Source organism: Eriocheir sinensis, chromosome 39 (assembly GCF_024679095.1).
Source record: "Eriocheir sinensis breed Jianghai 21 chromosome 39, ASM2467909v1, whole genome shotgun sequence".
NCBI classification, from domain to species: Eukaryota; Metazoa; Arthropoda; class Malacostraca; order Decapoda; family Varunidae; genus Eriocheir; species Eriocheir sinensis.
This window is the reverse complement of record NC_066547.1, coordinates 11,232,969-11,249,361: the sequence shown is the minus strand read 5'-3', so window position 1 is coordinate 11,249,361 and position 16,393 is coordinate 11,232,969. Positions and strand designations below refer to the sequence as shown.

Below are 16,393 nucleotides of genomic sequence, written 5' to 3'. Positions count from 1 at the left end.
TTGTGTAACATCGGAGGGAGGAGGAGAAGGAGAAGGAGGAGGAGTCAACGGAGGAAGAGGAAGAGGGAGGAGTACGATGGAAAGAGAGGAAAGATAACTAGACACCTTCTCTTTACGTTATCTATGTGAGAGACAAAATATTTTAAGGTGTGTAACGGTAATGAGAAGGAAGGTGTAACGCGAGCCAGGTATCGGGAGGGAAAGGAAATTGCGGAGGAAAAAGTAAGACCCTGAGACGTGGGAGTCGAACCGAAGGGAAGGGAAGGGAAGGGAGCGGAAGGGAAAATATTGCCAGCGCGAGTATTCGGTTTTCCTTTTAGAGGCGAAGATGGAGATGTTTTGTTGGTTTCTTCTTCGCTTCGGTGGTTATTACGCGTTTCCAAAAGATACCACGAGAGAGAGAGAGAGAGAGAGAGAGAGAGAGAGAGAGAGAGAGAGAGAGAGAGAGAGAGACGAAGACATACAGACACAAACAGACAGACACAGACAGACAGAGACGAAGCCATACGAAGAACACAGACAGGCATACAGAGGCGGATAGACAAACAGACAGACAAGCACACAGACAGGTTTACTTATACAAAGACAGAGGCCTATACGGTAATACTGAGACGAATCAAACCACCAAAACGAGTCGAGGGAAGTTTCGAAACGGTGAGTGAACCCATACAAATAAATCTTCACCCAGGACTCACTTCGACACATCAGACACAGACTTTGTAGGAGGCGCAAAAGTCATCGAGTTCAACAGGCATGACTAGACCAAAATGACACGAGGCCGAGACCTGACGAACGTAAAATATGCAACTCCGCCGCCACCACCACCACTGCCGGACTCAAAGGTTCATGAAGCTTCAACTCTGTTCGAACCTTGAGATTGAGACAGGAGCGGTGAGAGTCAGGAGGCGGAGTGACGGCAGTGCGCGTTGGGACTTCAAATTAAGAGGGGGAGTCGCTCGCGTGTGATGTGATTTATTTGTTTGTGCTGGTGAGTGTGGTATCGGGGTGACGGCGGCGGCGGCGGTGGTAATGGCAACGACGTCATGATACTGGTAAGGGAGTTTTTCTTCTAATTTTTAGGGATGTTTTATGTTTTTATGAATAGATTTTATTACCATTAAGTGAACACACCGTTATGTTTATGCTTCCCCGCCTTCCAAAATGAATGTGTTAGCCTTCTTTAAATTTGCTGGCGTACCTCCATCATCCCGTTTTCTGTGATGCACATCTTGGTGACGTTGCCATGGTTACGAACGTCAGACCTAGTTCGTTCTTTTCATAACACTTCTTACCACTCAATAGCAGTCACGTTATTAATATGAACTGACTCATTTTATAATAACCACTTATTGTGGGGGTAACTAAAATGGGTTTCACTATCGACAACTATTCGTCTCACATGGGAAGGGGATTAATTAGGCCTTTTTCTTTACTTTTAAGTATTTGCGCCTTAATATTATGGTTAAGAGACATGTATTTAGTCCCTTAACCATAATATGAAGGGGTGATATCGTATTTTGGAGGCGCGGAATGATTCTCCACAATTACCAGTAAATGCATAATCTTGCACACACGAGCAAACAAACAAGTTTTCCTGGTGGCGGCAGTGTAGCGTGTGTCGTAGAGATCGTTGGGGCGGTGTGATTATTCCGTTTCTTGACAATGGAGGGGAGCAGGGCGGCGCGTCTCGAGGCACAAAATGGTGATCAGTGTCGAGGCGCTAAATCTTCCTTTCGTCCTGTTTTTCATGCTTATTTAAGGGAGGTTCGTGGCCAAGTGGACATTTTTATCTACTCATCTTTACATTGCAGATGATCACTGTCCAACATTTGTGACTCCAATACCTAGGAATTATATAATTTTCACACATGCGAGAATGCAGCCACATTTGCATTTCTCAAGTGAGTTTTAAAAGCGCTTCATACTCTCAGAAACTGCCACATCTTACCATACATAACGCAGGGGCGGTGGTTGGCGTGAAGCGGGTGGCCGGGGTTAGGAGGTGCGTCTCGGGGGCCGCGGCGAGGCACTAGACAAGGGCAGGGAGAGGCGTCACTCAGTCGAGGCAGACACCGCTCCTCCTGAACCCTGAACATGTCGGATCTTGAGGAAAACATGTATATCTTATCGTCAGAGAGAGAGAGAGAGAGAGAGAGATACAGAGACAGACAGACAGACAGACGAAGACATACAGACACAGACAGACAGAGACGAAGCCATACGAAGAACACAGACAGGCATACAGAGGCGGATAGACAGACAAACAGACGAGCACACAAGACAGAGAGAGAGAGAGAGAGAGAGAGAGAGAATTACTTTTGATTTGTTGAAAGAGAATGCGTGTTTCTTTTATGTAACACTGACACGAGTTTGTCCTCGCGTCCCTTCGTGAACAGCATAGTTGTGTCTACATTTTGCATATCGATGTGGAAACCAAATATTCTCTCTCGAGTCCTATGAAACTTAACTCTGGGGTTGTATTTTCGTTTCTGTGACCCAAGCTTTAGTATTTTCGACACCGCTCCCAGACATCGAATTTACCCATCATAATTTTCTGAACGTAAAGAATATTTTCCCACGCATGAAAAAAATGACAGATAATGAGATGATGAAAATAATAGGCTGACAAAAAGTAAATAATTGACTGGAAAAAGATAAAGAAATATAATGATGTGTTGATGAGAAAAATAATTGACCGAAAAGGTAATGAAATAAAAAAAGCTAATGGGCTGAAAATGAGATAATGCTGATGGTATAAAAAATAATAACGAGATAAAAATGGATAGTGCTTTGCTTTCCACTCCTGTCTGAAAACACGATAACACTCATTCACCTTAACTGTTTACTTTACTGTTTACTGTTCGAGGCCAAAAATATTAGTAAAAAAGCAAAAAAATAGTAAAATATAAAAATAAACAAATACATGCATCATTTGGCTCTTCGTCTCCACTATCTCCTTTTACCTTCTCTTAAGTAATCCAGAAACACTAGTATGCAGGTAATCTCTTCCTCATCCTCGCCTACCAACACTATTTTTCCTTATGTAAGAGCGCACGCAACCCTTACGGAAGGCTCCTTGTATCACGTTTCACGCCTGTTTCTTCTGACCTCCAGGCGTATACAGACTACGGAGTAATATTTTGCCTTTTCTCCAACAATATATAAAAGAGACAGCCATCCCCTACCTTTAGTTCATGCTTTCATTCCTTTCTTGTTCTCTTTATATATTCACTTAGCTCTGCTCTGTTCCCTGTTGTTCACGAAAATTCACCCATCCACTCTTGTTTTTTCTTTAATTCCTCTTTGTAAGGCTCTCTATAACCGTCTTATCTCTTCCCTTACACCACGGGTTCTCAGACTCTTCCAGGCTGGCATACCCTCCCCCCCCCCCCCACACACACATGCGAATACAAAAGTCTGGGTATTTGGTTTGCTGCAAAGTGACAACTAAGATTAAACACAAACAAGTATTAAGGCATATATGTTCTTTTAGTTTAGCCTTAGGGTTTAGGGAATAGATTTCGTTACAGATTATCTAAAAACTACTTATAATTGCTTCTAATGCCATCTTGCCGCCTCAACCGCCCTTTTGGAAACCACTGCCGTACATTCTCCTCTCCACCCTAACTTTTTTTTCATTTCTCTCTGTTCGCTTTACAACCATTTATTTTTTCTCTATTCTCTTCTTTTCATGACAACCCACCTGTCCACCCTATTTCTTTGGCCTATTCTCTTCTGTTTATGCCCATCCCTCCCTCCCTTTCTCGGCTGGCGGGTCTCTGGCGGCTCGGGGATGCACCGTGGGGCCGGGTCAGCGTCCGTCCGGGTGACAGAAAAGGGAAAATAATGGCCGGTGACGCGCCAGCCCACGGTAATGGCCACACGATGCCCGCGCCGCCTCTAGAGTTACAGCCGCGACGCCTCACACACCCACTCACACGTTCACTCACTCACCTCGCAGGCTATTCCCAACGCCTTGACTACACACACACACACACACACACACACTCGACTGCTCGTGATTGCCTTCTCTATTTATATACTGTTGCCTGGAGCTGCTTTAGGCTCCTGTGCTGTTTTAACTTCGTTGCGTCATTGTTTGTTGATATACCAGCTGTTTGTGGTACTGAATATTTCTCTGTTATTTTTCCATTCTACGTGTACCGACTTCATTTATACACACCGATATAACTTATTTCTTACTCTTTGGACTCCGTGACATTATTTACAGTTATATTTAGTTATCCCTAAGCTCTGGTCTCTGCTGTCTCGAGTTTGATTTAGCCTGGGCAGTCGACGCGCAGCAGCCACGCTGTTAATCCTTCCTTTCGAGTTGCGGAAACCTTAGGAAAGTAAACTGTGGTAACTCAGATGCCACTCCCCCCGTGTGCCGAGGTAATGGGATCTTGCACCCGACTGGCTCCAGAGCTTAAGTGACGGAGATCATCGTCGCGTCCTACCTTCACATTATTACACTTCTCAGAATCATCTGCGCAATCCAACAAGCTTAAACATATTAATTTTCACTAACCTCAACAAGCTCTGTATAACGTCTGCCAACTGTGAGGAGCTTTGCCTGGTTCCCTTTCTCTCTAAAAGATATTTACGTCATTTACTCCCACATACAAGTTACTTTTACTTGCTTTTTGAAGCGCACACCCACGCCCACGCCCAGTCTCATAAACTCTCAAAGTGGGGAGTAGGTTACCCCCCTAAATACGTTGAATGCACGAATCTTACATGAATATGCCTTGTATAATGTATTGAAAAATAGCCGCCATGCAGACTCTCGTCCCTTTGACTGCCCCACGCAAACCCGGCATCACGGTGGACATAATTGTAGCGTCTGGTGGACATAATTACGGCGTCTGGTCTTGCCCGGTCAGGTTTCAATGCGGCATCACGAGCCATTCATGTGTCACTCACGCCCTCAACGCTGCCCCGTCCCTCACCACCCGGACCCTTGCGCCCCACACCATGAAGGGGAACACACTTTATACAGAATTTTAGCGATCTATATATATATATATATATCTATATATATATATATATATATATATATATATATATATATATATATATATATATATATATATATATCGTGCACATGACGGTAAAAACAAAAGTGCTATTGTAATTTGTATTTATTTTGAAACTTCGTGAAATTAGTGAAAGTGTCAGTTGTATTACTTGTAGTGGATACTGTCAAAATGATGAACAGGCGGGACGAGCCAGCACGCTCCCTCGACTCTGCATCTTCTTACACGTGAAGGAAAACAAAACAAAAAAATTTAATATCAAGGAATATAGAAAGCAAGTTTTGCGAGTCAGGTGTACACAGATAGATATATATATATATATATATATATATATATATATATATATATATATATATATATATATATATATATATATATATATATATATATGTATATATATATATATATATATATATATATATATATATATATATATATATATATATATATATATATATATATATATATATATAGATAGATAGATAGATAGATAGATAGATAGATAGATAGATAGATAGATAGATAGATAGATAGATAGATTGAGATAGTTATATAGATAGTGGGAGAGTTATGAAAAAGGGTCAATTAGCTGACCTATTAGTGAAAACTATGGAGGTTATTACGATCCTTGGTGTCGGTTTGATGACCAGAGCTAATTGTTCACCATTGTTATATGTCTCTCTCTCTCTCTCTCTCTCTCTCTCTCTCTCTCTCTCTCTCTCTCTCTCTCTCTCTGGTCTTTTTTTTACTTCCGTCCACCTTCGTTTTTCTCTTCCCCTTTTCCTGTTTTCTTCCGCTTCTCTCTTCATCCCGGATCATCATCACCTTCATTTCATTCCCTTCCCTTCCACTTCCTTTTCTCTTTTTTCCTCTCTTCAGTCTTTACTTTTGTGCTGTCTATCCCTCCCATTTCCCTAGTCCCTCCCTTTTCTATCTTTACATTTCCACCAAGTTCTTTATTATTCTTTCATTTTTCCTCTTCTCTCTTTTGTTCCATTTCCTCTTTTTTTCTTTTCTCTCGTCTTTTCACTTGCTCTTCCCTTTCCTCAGTGATTTATCCCCTGTTTATCATCTTCCTGCTTCGGCTCTTCACTCCTCTCACCTTTTCATTTTCGTTGTTTTCTTTCTTCTCTTTCCTCTTATTCTCACCTCTGAATTTTTTAACTGCCCTTTTCATCATCTCCATGTTCTTTATTTTTTTGCCCTACCTTCTCTTCTCTACTTTTCTCTCTCCTCTCCTGTAATCTCCTCTCCTCTCCTCTCCATTCCTTTCTTTCCCTTTTCTTTCCTTTCTTTTCCTTTCCTTTCTTTTCCTTTCCCTTCCTCTCCTTTCCTTTCCTTTCCATTCCTTTCCTTTCTTTTCCTTTCCTTTCCTCTACTTTCTATTCCTCTCCTTTCCTTTCCATTCCTCTCCTCTCCTTTCCTTTCCATTCCTCTCCTTTCCTTTCCTTTCCTTTCCGTTCCTCTCCTTTCCTTTCCTCTACTTTCTATTCCTCTCCTTTCCTTCTTATTTTCTTTCCTTTCCATTCCTTTCCTCTCCTTTCCTCAACTTTCCATTCCCCTCCTCTCCTTTCCTTTCCTTTCCTTTCCTTCCCTTTCCGTTCCTTTCCTCTCCTCTCTTCTCCTCTCCTGCTAACCTTTCATTACACCAGCTATTTCCCTCTTCTCATTCCCCTACACTCCTTTTTCTGTCATCTCTCCTCTTCTACCTTATCATTTCCTCTCTTCTCTCCTCTTGTCTCCACTCTTGTCTCCCACCCTTTCCTCTTGTCCTCTACTACCCCCTCCGCCCCCCGCAGCTACCAACACCGGTTTTATAACGATCATACGACACCTCAGTGTATATCTCCTCTCTCTCTCTCTCTCTCTCTCTCTCTCTCTCTCTCTCTCTCTCTCTCTCTCTCTCTCTCTCTCTCTCTCTCTCTCTCTCTCTCTCTCTACGTCGTGCTTTCCTCCCTTTTCTCTCATTATTCCGTTCTCTCTTCTCCTTCCTTCCTTCTTTCCCTTTCTCCCTCATATTATCAAGTCGAAGTTCTATGCGTTCTCTCCTCCTCTTTTTCTGACCCTTCGTTGCTCTAATTACTTTCGCCTTCCTTTCTGCTTTCCTTCCTTTTTCCCTTTCCGTTTTGCATCCTTTCCTCCTTTCCCTCCTTTCGTATATTACATCTTTTTTAATTTATTTCTTTTCTTCCCTTTTTCCTTCCTTCCTTGATGTAAATCCCTCCCTCCCTCCTTCCTTCCTTCCTTTTCGTTCTTTTTCCATCAATTTTTTCTCAATTCCTTCCTTCCTTCCTTCGTTCCTTCTTTCTCTTCTCTTTCCTTGCACGCCTTTTCCTGTCAGCATTTTCTCTTTTTTCGCCGTTTATTATTTTCATTCTTTCTTTCTTTCATTTTCTCTTTCTCTGCTCTTCTTTTTTCCTTCTACCTCGTTTCTCTTTCCTTTCTTCTTTCCTTCCTTCCCTCCTTCCTTCTTTCTCATCTCCTTTTTCGCACTCCTTTTCTTCCTTGTCGCCATTTTTATCTTTTCGCCGTTTCTTATTTTCATTCCTTTTTTCTTCCATTTTCTTTTTTCATTGCTCTTTTTTTTTCCTACCATCTCGTTTCTCTTTCCTTCCTTCCTTCCTTCTTTCTTTCTCATCTCCTTCGTACTCCTTTCCTTCCTTGTCTCCGTCTTTATCTTTTCGTCGTTTCTTATTTTCATTTATTCCTTCTTCCATTCTCTTTTTCTTTGCTCTTCTTTTTCCTTCCATCATAACATCTTTACTTTCCTCACATCTTCCTTCCTTCCTCCTTTACTTTCGCTTCTATGCTTTTTCTCTCTCTCTCTCTCTCTCTCTCTCTCTCTCTCTCTCTCTCTCTCTCTCTCTCTCTCTCTCTCTCTCTCTCTCTCTCTCTCTCTCTCTCTCTCTCTCTCTCTCTCTCTCGTGTGTATACTACGAGGTGTGTAACAATGTATCTCGTTACAAGGCTCTTCACACTATGCTTAGCTCACTTGTTCGTATTCCTTCCTTCCTTGCCTGCCTTCCTTCCTTGCCTTCCTTGTTTGCCTTCCTTCCTGCCTTCCTTCCTTACTCACATACTTGCCTTCCTTACGTTACATTCTTCCTTCCCTCCTTCCTCCCTTGCCTTCGTGTATTCTTGCTTCGAGTATTCTTCCTTCCTTCCTTTCTTTCTTTCTTTCTTTCTTTCCTTCCTTCCTTCCTTCCTTCCTTCCTTCCTTATTTCCTTACTTACTTATTTCCTTGCCTTCCTTACGTTAGTTTCTTCCTTCCCTCCTTCTTTCCTTCCTTCGGGTGTTCTTGTTTCCTTCCCTGCTTGCCTTCCTTTCCTTCCTTCCTTCCTTCCTTCCTTACTTGCCTTCCTTACGTTACTTTCTTCTTTCCTTTCCTCCTTTCCTTTCTCCTTCCTTCCTTTCTTTCTCCCTTGCTTCCTTCCTTCCTTGTTTCCTTGCTTGGCTTGAGCGTGGAAGCGTCAAAAAGAGATCCTCTGTACACGCATAAGCTTCCCCTGATCCCTCTGACTTTGATGGATGTGCAAGGTTCTTTTGTATATATTTTTTCGTTGTGTTGTATTCCGTTGCCGCGTCGTTTTGTGTGTGGAGTAAGTTTAGATATGTGGGTGAGCTTGTATGTTAACTTGGAATGATGCTTCTGTTCTGCCCTATTTCTAGATATATCTAGTCTCCTTTCTCTTGTCTCCCTTCTCCTACTACTGCTCCTCCTCCTCCTCTTCTTCCTCCTCCTCTTCCTGTCCCCCCCCCTTCCTCCTCGTCCTTCTCCAGTTCCCCTTCCCCTCTTCCTCCTCCTCCATTTCTTTTTCCTCCTCCTCCTCTTGATATTATGACTATGTTTTCTACCTGCAAGTGTAAGTATCATGTCTATTTTTATATTCTGGGTACCGTTTTAACTTTACTTTATCTCGCCACAGAGCACCTGTTATCATTACGGAGTTCTAGTGTAGTTAAGGTCCTTTGTATACATCAGGACTGCTTGAGTTTAGGACTAGATAAAGAATATCTAGTCCTAAACTCAAGCAGTCCTGATGTATACAAAGAGCCTTAGCTACACTAGAACTCCGTAATAATAACAGGTGCTCTGTGGCGAAATAAAGTGAACCCGTTACTGTTATTATGATTCGTCTACTTATATATATTTGCTTAACATCATACTACTCTTTGTTACGCCATCATTGCATCTGCTAATGTTACGGAAGGGTACACTCGGTTAACTGTAGCAGAGAGTTTTGTATTGGTAAAGTAAACTGATGTAATAGAAGTAATAAAAAAAGGGTTCTCTTAAGCAAGGATACAAATGGGAATGCAATGTATGAAGTTTTGAGACTCTTACAACTTCACGCCAATCCCTAGGGCAGCGAGAGAGAGAGAGAGAGAGAGAGAGAGAGAGAGGGAGAGAGGGGGAGAGGGGGAGAGTAATAAGCAGACAGATAAAGTACAGAAACGAAGGTGAAAGAAATTTAAAACCTTGATAAACATAAACTCTTGCAAGACACTCATTACCTCGACCATGTACTTCGATTCTATACACGTCACCATACATATCCCTCCTTAACTTAACCTCCCTTTCCCTGACCTCATAAACCAGACCTTCCCGCATCTTCATTACCAAACAAAATTGCATTAAACTTTCCCATTAGCGGTGCGGGCCAACTTTGTGATTGCCTCGCCCTCTCCTCCGCCGGCCGCCATCACCGCCATCACCACCACCCTTATTTAACTTCTCCCTAACACCTCCTCTTAACACGTCTTATTATCTCCCTCGCTCGGTGGTGGCCGCTGCTGCTGCTTCTCTAATGCCACGCCACGCCACGCCCCGGGAACTGATGGGCGGTCTGTCAGGCGGGGCGTGATGAATCGATCGTTGGGGAAGGCGACGAAATGTATGGTTGAGTGATGTGGTTGTTTGGGTGAAGTTTGGTTGATTGAGTGTGTTAGTAAGTGGGTTGATTTTGATGGGGGGGGGGGAGAGAGAGAGAGAGAGAGAGAGAGAGAGAGAGAGAGAAAGTCCAACCATCATGTCTTACTTACTAACTTTCCCACTAACCTTACCTACCTTCCAATCTACCTACTTACCTACCCACCCACCTTCCTACCTTTCCTCTCTATCTACTTCTGCTCATCTACCTTTCTACTTACCTTCCTACCTTTCCTATATATATACTTCTCTCCCCTGTCTACCTGCCTACCACCCATACGTGTCCTTCCTACCTCTCTTCCTATTTATCCAACTTACCCATCTACCAACGTACCCACTTACCCATCCATCTTCCTATCCATATATCACACACCCAGTAACGATAGCTCTGGAAACTCTTATCATACCCTCCGATGTGTTCTCCTTCTGGTACACCAACATCTGCTTTCCTCTCAAGATATAAATAAACTTCTCCCTCACCCAACCTCCAGCCAACCTCCTGGGCCAACAGACCGCTCCCTTGCCCCTCTCGTCCCGCTCTTTCCACCCTTACGCTCTGAAGTCTTGCGGTCGAATTTCCAGCCGCCGGTAAGGGTTGTGGGTTACTGCAGTCACCCCCTTGATGGGCATATCCTTTAAGATGTAGATTGTATTTTCCTATACATTATTAATATTTGTTGGCCTCTCCTGGAAAGTACACGCGAAGGAAAACAAATCTACTCAGAAGGAAAAGCAAACAGTCGGTGAAGGAAGAAGTGGTGTTGGGTGTGGTGTGTTGTAGATGGAAGCGGGATGGGTTTATAACTTTAGATAGAAGGGGGAAAAAAAAGAGAAAGGTCGAGGTGTGTTATATGTAGTTGCAAAAAAAAAAAAAAAAAAAGCTCTTGTGGAGATTATTAGGAAATGCTGGGAGAGTTTCTTAGATATGGAAGGGGGTAGAAAATTAGAAGAGTTGTGAAATGCATGTTTAATTATAAAGTTGAAAAGGAAAACTGTAGGGAAACTTTTTTTTTATATGTGATGGGAAGGACTCCAAGGTAATTCCCACTGGCTACTCAGAGAGGTAGAGCATGGGAAGGGTTAATTACAGCGGGGATGTTACGTAATATTAAAGGAGAAATTTCGAATACTGCTCCACTATCAGATGCGTCCCATGCCGACAACACTGCGAAAGGGCGTCACTTGTGGTTAGGTTACTCAAGTTTGTGTTGCTCTCTCTTACTCGGGATCATAAAAACATCTGTCCATAGTACTCTCGAGGCTCCGTGAGTAGTGACAGCAAGGCGTCTTTCCCATGGCTTCAGGGATGATCATACTCTCTCCTGAAGCATACACGCATACACTGATTAGTTCCAGGAATGTTATTGAGTTACAGAAAGTAAAGCATACATTGTACCTTGGCTAACAGGATGCTGGCAAAGGGAGAGAGAGAAGTCATCCATGTGTAAGAGAAAAAAAACATCAATTGGCAAGGTTTAGGGATGAATGAAAGGAAGAGGAGAAGGATAGCGAGGGGGGAGTAAAGAAAATATTGAAGGAAGGAGAATGATAGAGGAGGAAAGAGGAGAGGGGATGTACGGAAGAGGTAGAATGAACAGATGGAAAGAATGGAAAGAAAGATGGAGAAGAATGGAAGGAAGGAGAAAAGGCAATGAGGAAGGAAAAATCAGGGAAGGGAAGGAGGACAGTAAACATAAAAGGGCCAGAGTAATGAATCATGCAGCACTCGCCTTTCCACTCTTGCTCCTCCCTGTTTTATCCAAATTTCTTATGCAAGAGTTAACCATCATCTTCAATATTTCATCCCTATCGCTGGTAAACTCTGAAACGACCTTCCTCTGTCTGTATTTTCTCCTGCCTACGACTTAACTCTTTCAAGAAGGGAGTATCGAGCTACCTTTCTTCTGGCCACTCACGGGGGGCTTCGTGGTGCAGTGGTTAGCACACTCGGCTCACAACTGAGAGAGCCCTGGTTCGTTTCCAGGGCGGAGTGAAAACATTTGGGCGGCTTTTCCGATACCCTACGCCCCTGTCCACCCAGCAATGAATGGGTACCAGGTATTAATCGGGGGTTGTGTCCCGTCTCCTGGGATCTGTTCCCTTCTCCTATAATTCCTTCCCCTTCTGTCTCTCTCCGGCATATGACCACAGATGTTGCGCCGACTAAACGAAACTTTCTAAACTTCTGGCCACTCATTCTGTTCTCTTTTGTTTGAGCAGACTTTCTTTTGTTTACTGCTTTTGCCCTTGAGCTGCTTCCTTCTCTGTAAAAACAATTTAGAGGAAGGTATTGATACTATTATTGCATCAAGAGTTGCGTCTGCCGGTGCTGTTAAGGGCGACTCCACTAAGTGGGTCGTGCGCTGCCTCTCAAACGTGGTTTTAGTGAAGTCTTTGACGAGGTTGCCGGAATGAGGAGTCGGATGTGACCTCAGAACGCAAGCTAATCCACCCTTTCTGGCAGCCTGTCTCTCCATCAGTACCACGCTCACCACTGTCTCGTCACACACATACTTACTCATACCATACACACTCATACCATCCACACTCTGCCCTTTTCATTCATCCACTTCCCCTTCCACACCTTCCAAGATTTTTTGATGTCATAGTCTCTCTTTAACCTCTTCTAAATCTTCCACTTACACATTTATACTTCCTAATGTCTCTAAACACCCCTTTCTCCTCTTGAGCTCAATTTGTCCTTTTCATTCATCCACTTCCCCTTCCACACCTTTCAAGATTTTTTGATGTCATAGTCTCTCTTTAACGTCTTCTAAATCTTCCACTTAGTCATTTATACTTCCTAATGTCTCTAAACACCCCTTTCTCTTCCTTCAACTAATTCACTATGTCCACCTCCTTTTGACACTATCCACTCTCTCTTCACTTATCAACAGTATCCTTTTATATTGTCTCTCACTTTTCCACAGTTTCCCCTTTCCCCCCCCCCTCCTCGTCTCTTCACAATCTACAGTTTCTCTTCACCCTCTTCAGCAGCTGTGTGTCTTGTCTTTTCCAACTTCTCCACTTCCTTTACCACTTTTTATCACTCTTTGACCTCCTCAGATATCACTTCACTCCCTCTTCATTGGTTCTTCTCACCCTTTGGCGCCGTCCCTCCCTCCCTTCATTACTCCTCATAATCTCTCTATATAGTACTCTTCATATTGACTGTGGTGTCCCCTCATTCCTCCTTGATCTTCGCCTCCTCTCCCTCAAGATTCCTCCACTTCTCCCTTCCTTCAATCCATTTTTTTTCCATACGCCACCGCACAGTGACATTTTCTGTAATCTTGTTCCTGCTTATCCTCCTCTTGAGTCCGTTTACTCGTCTGCGTGGCATTTCCTTCCCCTTGATATCACTCGACACTTCCTCCTTACTCCATACCGACACCTTTTCATGCCATCTTGATCCTCCTACACAACACCCACGTCTATGAAATATGTCGCACTAATAAAAAGATCCCGAGTTCGATATTCGTAAGGAGAGTACCTAAGGCCATCATATCACCGTTGTCTGTTTCTCTTCATTCTTCTCTTTTTCTCTCTTTTCTCTGCCTTTCCTCTTTCTCCTTTCCCACTTTTGTTTGCCTCTTTTACTCAACTTTCTCCGTTTCTGTCTTATTTCTTATTTTCTTGCCTCATCTTCCTCTTTTCTCTTCCCTTTCTTTCGCCTTTTTTTGACTTATTTTCTCTCCTCTTCCTCTTTCTCCTTTCCCTCATCATTTTCCTTTACTGCTCTTCTTTCTCCTTTTCTGTCTCTTTCTCTTTTTCATTTTCTATTCTCCTCTTCCTCCTCCTCCTCCTCCTCCACATCTTCTTTTTCTTCCTCTTCATTATCTTCCATTTTTTCCTCCTCCTCTGTCTCCTCTTTATACTTTTCCTTGCTACTTTTTGTCTTCCACTTTCTTTTCTATTCTCCTCTTCCTCCTTCTCATCTTCTTTCTCTTCCTCTTCATTATCTTCCATTTTTTCCTCCTCCTCTGTCTCCTCTTTGTACTTCTCCTTGCTTCTCTAATCCCTCCTCTCTCATCAGTCTCCTCTTCTCCCTTTTCCTCCTCAGGCTAATCTCTTTCCCTACCCAAGACAAGGCTCCTGGATGCTTGAGTTACCCCTGATAAAAGGAAAACGCTGGCGGCAAGTGATCTGTTTTCCTGTCCCGCTTCGCTTCTACGAGTCGCAAGAGGAGAGTTTCGAGGATGGGGAGTGGCTGAGGCCTTTTTGCATTGAGGTTGGTTGCTTGCTTCTGTCTGTTTACATCCATTGTGTTTTGTTATTCTTGTGGTTACGTTCGTTTTTAGCCTAATTCGAACACAGGGCTTTTTGCTTTCATGGTTTGTTATATTTATTTGCTGTGTTGATTTTTGTTATTCTTGTGAGCTTCGTTTGTAGCCTAATAAGAATCCAGGAGGCCTTTTTGCTATTGATGTCTGTTATTTATTTGTACTGTAGGCCTATTTGCTTCCTTGGGTTCTTTTTTTTAATTCTCGTTCTCTTCGTTTGCAATTATAACACAGTGCTGGAAGGAAGAAGAAAATAACGTACTGGTTGTGTTTTGCTACATCAGTTTTTCTTCGTTTGCTGAGATTTACCGTTTTTCAACTTTTTTTTTTTACTTTCTTTTTCGCAGTTTTGTTTCTTTTTTTCTTTTACGTAAATTTGTCACTTTTGATTGAGTACTCTTTTATATCTTGTCTACTTTCGCTTTCTCTCGCTCTTGTGTGTGTGTGTGTGTGTGTGTGTGTGTTGGTCAGTCTGTTTCTCTCTCTCTCTCTCTCTCTCTCTCTCTCTCTCTCTCTCTCTCTCTCTCTCTCTCTCTCTCTCTCTCTTTCTGATTTTTTTGTCTTCCTCTTTCCTTCTCATCCAATCACGCGCGGTCGCTCAGTCCGATGAAATCCTATCGTTTCGCGCCACGCCGCAACACTCGTGGCGGAGAGATGCAAAAGTGACGCTAAAGAGGGAGAGTAACGCTGCCTCGAGACTGGGGCCCAAGATTAGGTCGAGTTGGTTCCAGATGATCTCGAGGCGAAAAAGGGCAGGAGATGAAAGAAGATAAATGGATATGAAAGGAAGAGGAAGTACGCAAAGAAAGACAGAGAAGTAAACATGGAGTAAGGGGTAGGGAGGCCAAGGATAGACTAAAGGAAAAATAAAGTGGAAAAAAAAAATGAAAGGGAGGTACGAAAAGGAAGAAAAGTTATTATGTGAAAGAAAATAGGTAGATAAAATGGAGAAAATGGGGAATTGAAAAAAAAGAATACAGTAGATAGAGACAAGGAGAGTATGGAAAACAGTAGAAAAAACAAACGCTGCCTCGAGACTGGGCCCCAAGATTAGGTCAATAATATCCTTGCTTTTGTTATTTATTTCCAACGTTATGATTTTTTTGTTTTGTCTATATGAAATGACTTGATGAACCTTCTTGCTATTTAAGGAAGGTTGATCTGTCATTACTTTGGTTCTATTGCATTAATCTTTCTCTTGCCATAACATATACAAGGAAAAGGATATTATAACTGACATTTTCTATTGAGGAATTGATTTTATAGTATATATTTTTTCTATTTGCTTGTCTTTTTATTATTTCTTCCTTTCATTATATATTTTTGTTTAATAGAGAATTGTGTATGATAATGTTGTCAAATTTATTATGTACTTTAAGATTCATTTATCTGTACATGTCCTTATTCATTTTCTATTTCTCTGGATATCTCACTGATAATAATGTTGATTTTGTTTGTCAAGGGAATCAGAGGGAGAATATTTCCCATTACCGATCACTGGGATTCTATGGAGCTACACCAACGAGCCGAGGCCATCTGCGTGGACTCAGCGGAATCAAGTGTCGAGGAAATAAACAGAAATGTATTGAAATGCCGAGTCGTATTAAAAAAAGTGATAATCCGTTTTGATCCGAAAAGGCTTTGTGAGTTTGATCTCTTGAATAACGTAATAATTGTTAAACATATTCCACGCGTTGGTTGTATCAATATTTTTTTCAATGGAGAAAGGGATAGACGCCGTTTCCCTCTGTTTTGGAAAGTTCGAGGGAGGAAAAGGAGAGTGAAAAGGGAACAGCAGGGAGAAGAGGATGAAAGACTAACGAGAAATAAGGGAAAGAAAGGGTTCAGGCAATTTAAAGTCCAACCAGATTTATTTTCTCCTAACAAATGTAAAATATCGAGTTTGTTTAAGGGAGTAGAGTTATGTGTGTGTGTGTGTGTGTGTGTGTGTGTGTGTGTGGGTGTGGGTGGGTGGGTGGGTGTATGTGTGCGTGGGCGTGTGTGTGCGTACTTGAGTGTTAAGGAGAGAGGAGGGTGAGGCAGAGGGAGGAGAGGGAGAGGGAGTGAGTGGGTGTTTGTGTGTCTGTGAGGGGGCGGACGAAGCGTATGTAAATAAAACCTTTTGGGAGGGGAGGAGCTA

At 42.5% G+C, this 16,393-nt stretch overlaps 1 protein-coding gene across 2 annotated transcripts in view; it reads left to right on the top strand.

The window, feature by feature from the left end:
- The first annotated feature begins 942 nt into the window (after positions 1-942).
- The window catches only part of LOC127008977 (twist-related protein-like), a 283,842-nt gene continuing 268,391 nt past the window's right edge, over positions 943-16,393 (top strand). For both annotated transcript variants that reach the window (XR_007761495.1, XM_050881531.1), the window contains exon 1: positions 943-1,052. The gene's annotated coding sequence lies outside the window, so the exon portion shown is untranslated. The remainder of the gene's footprint in view (positions 1,053-16,393) is intronic.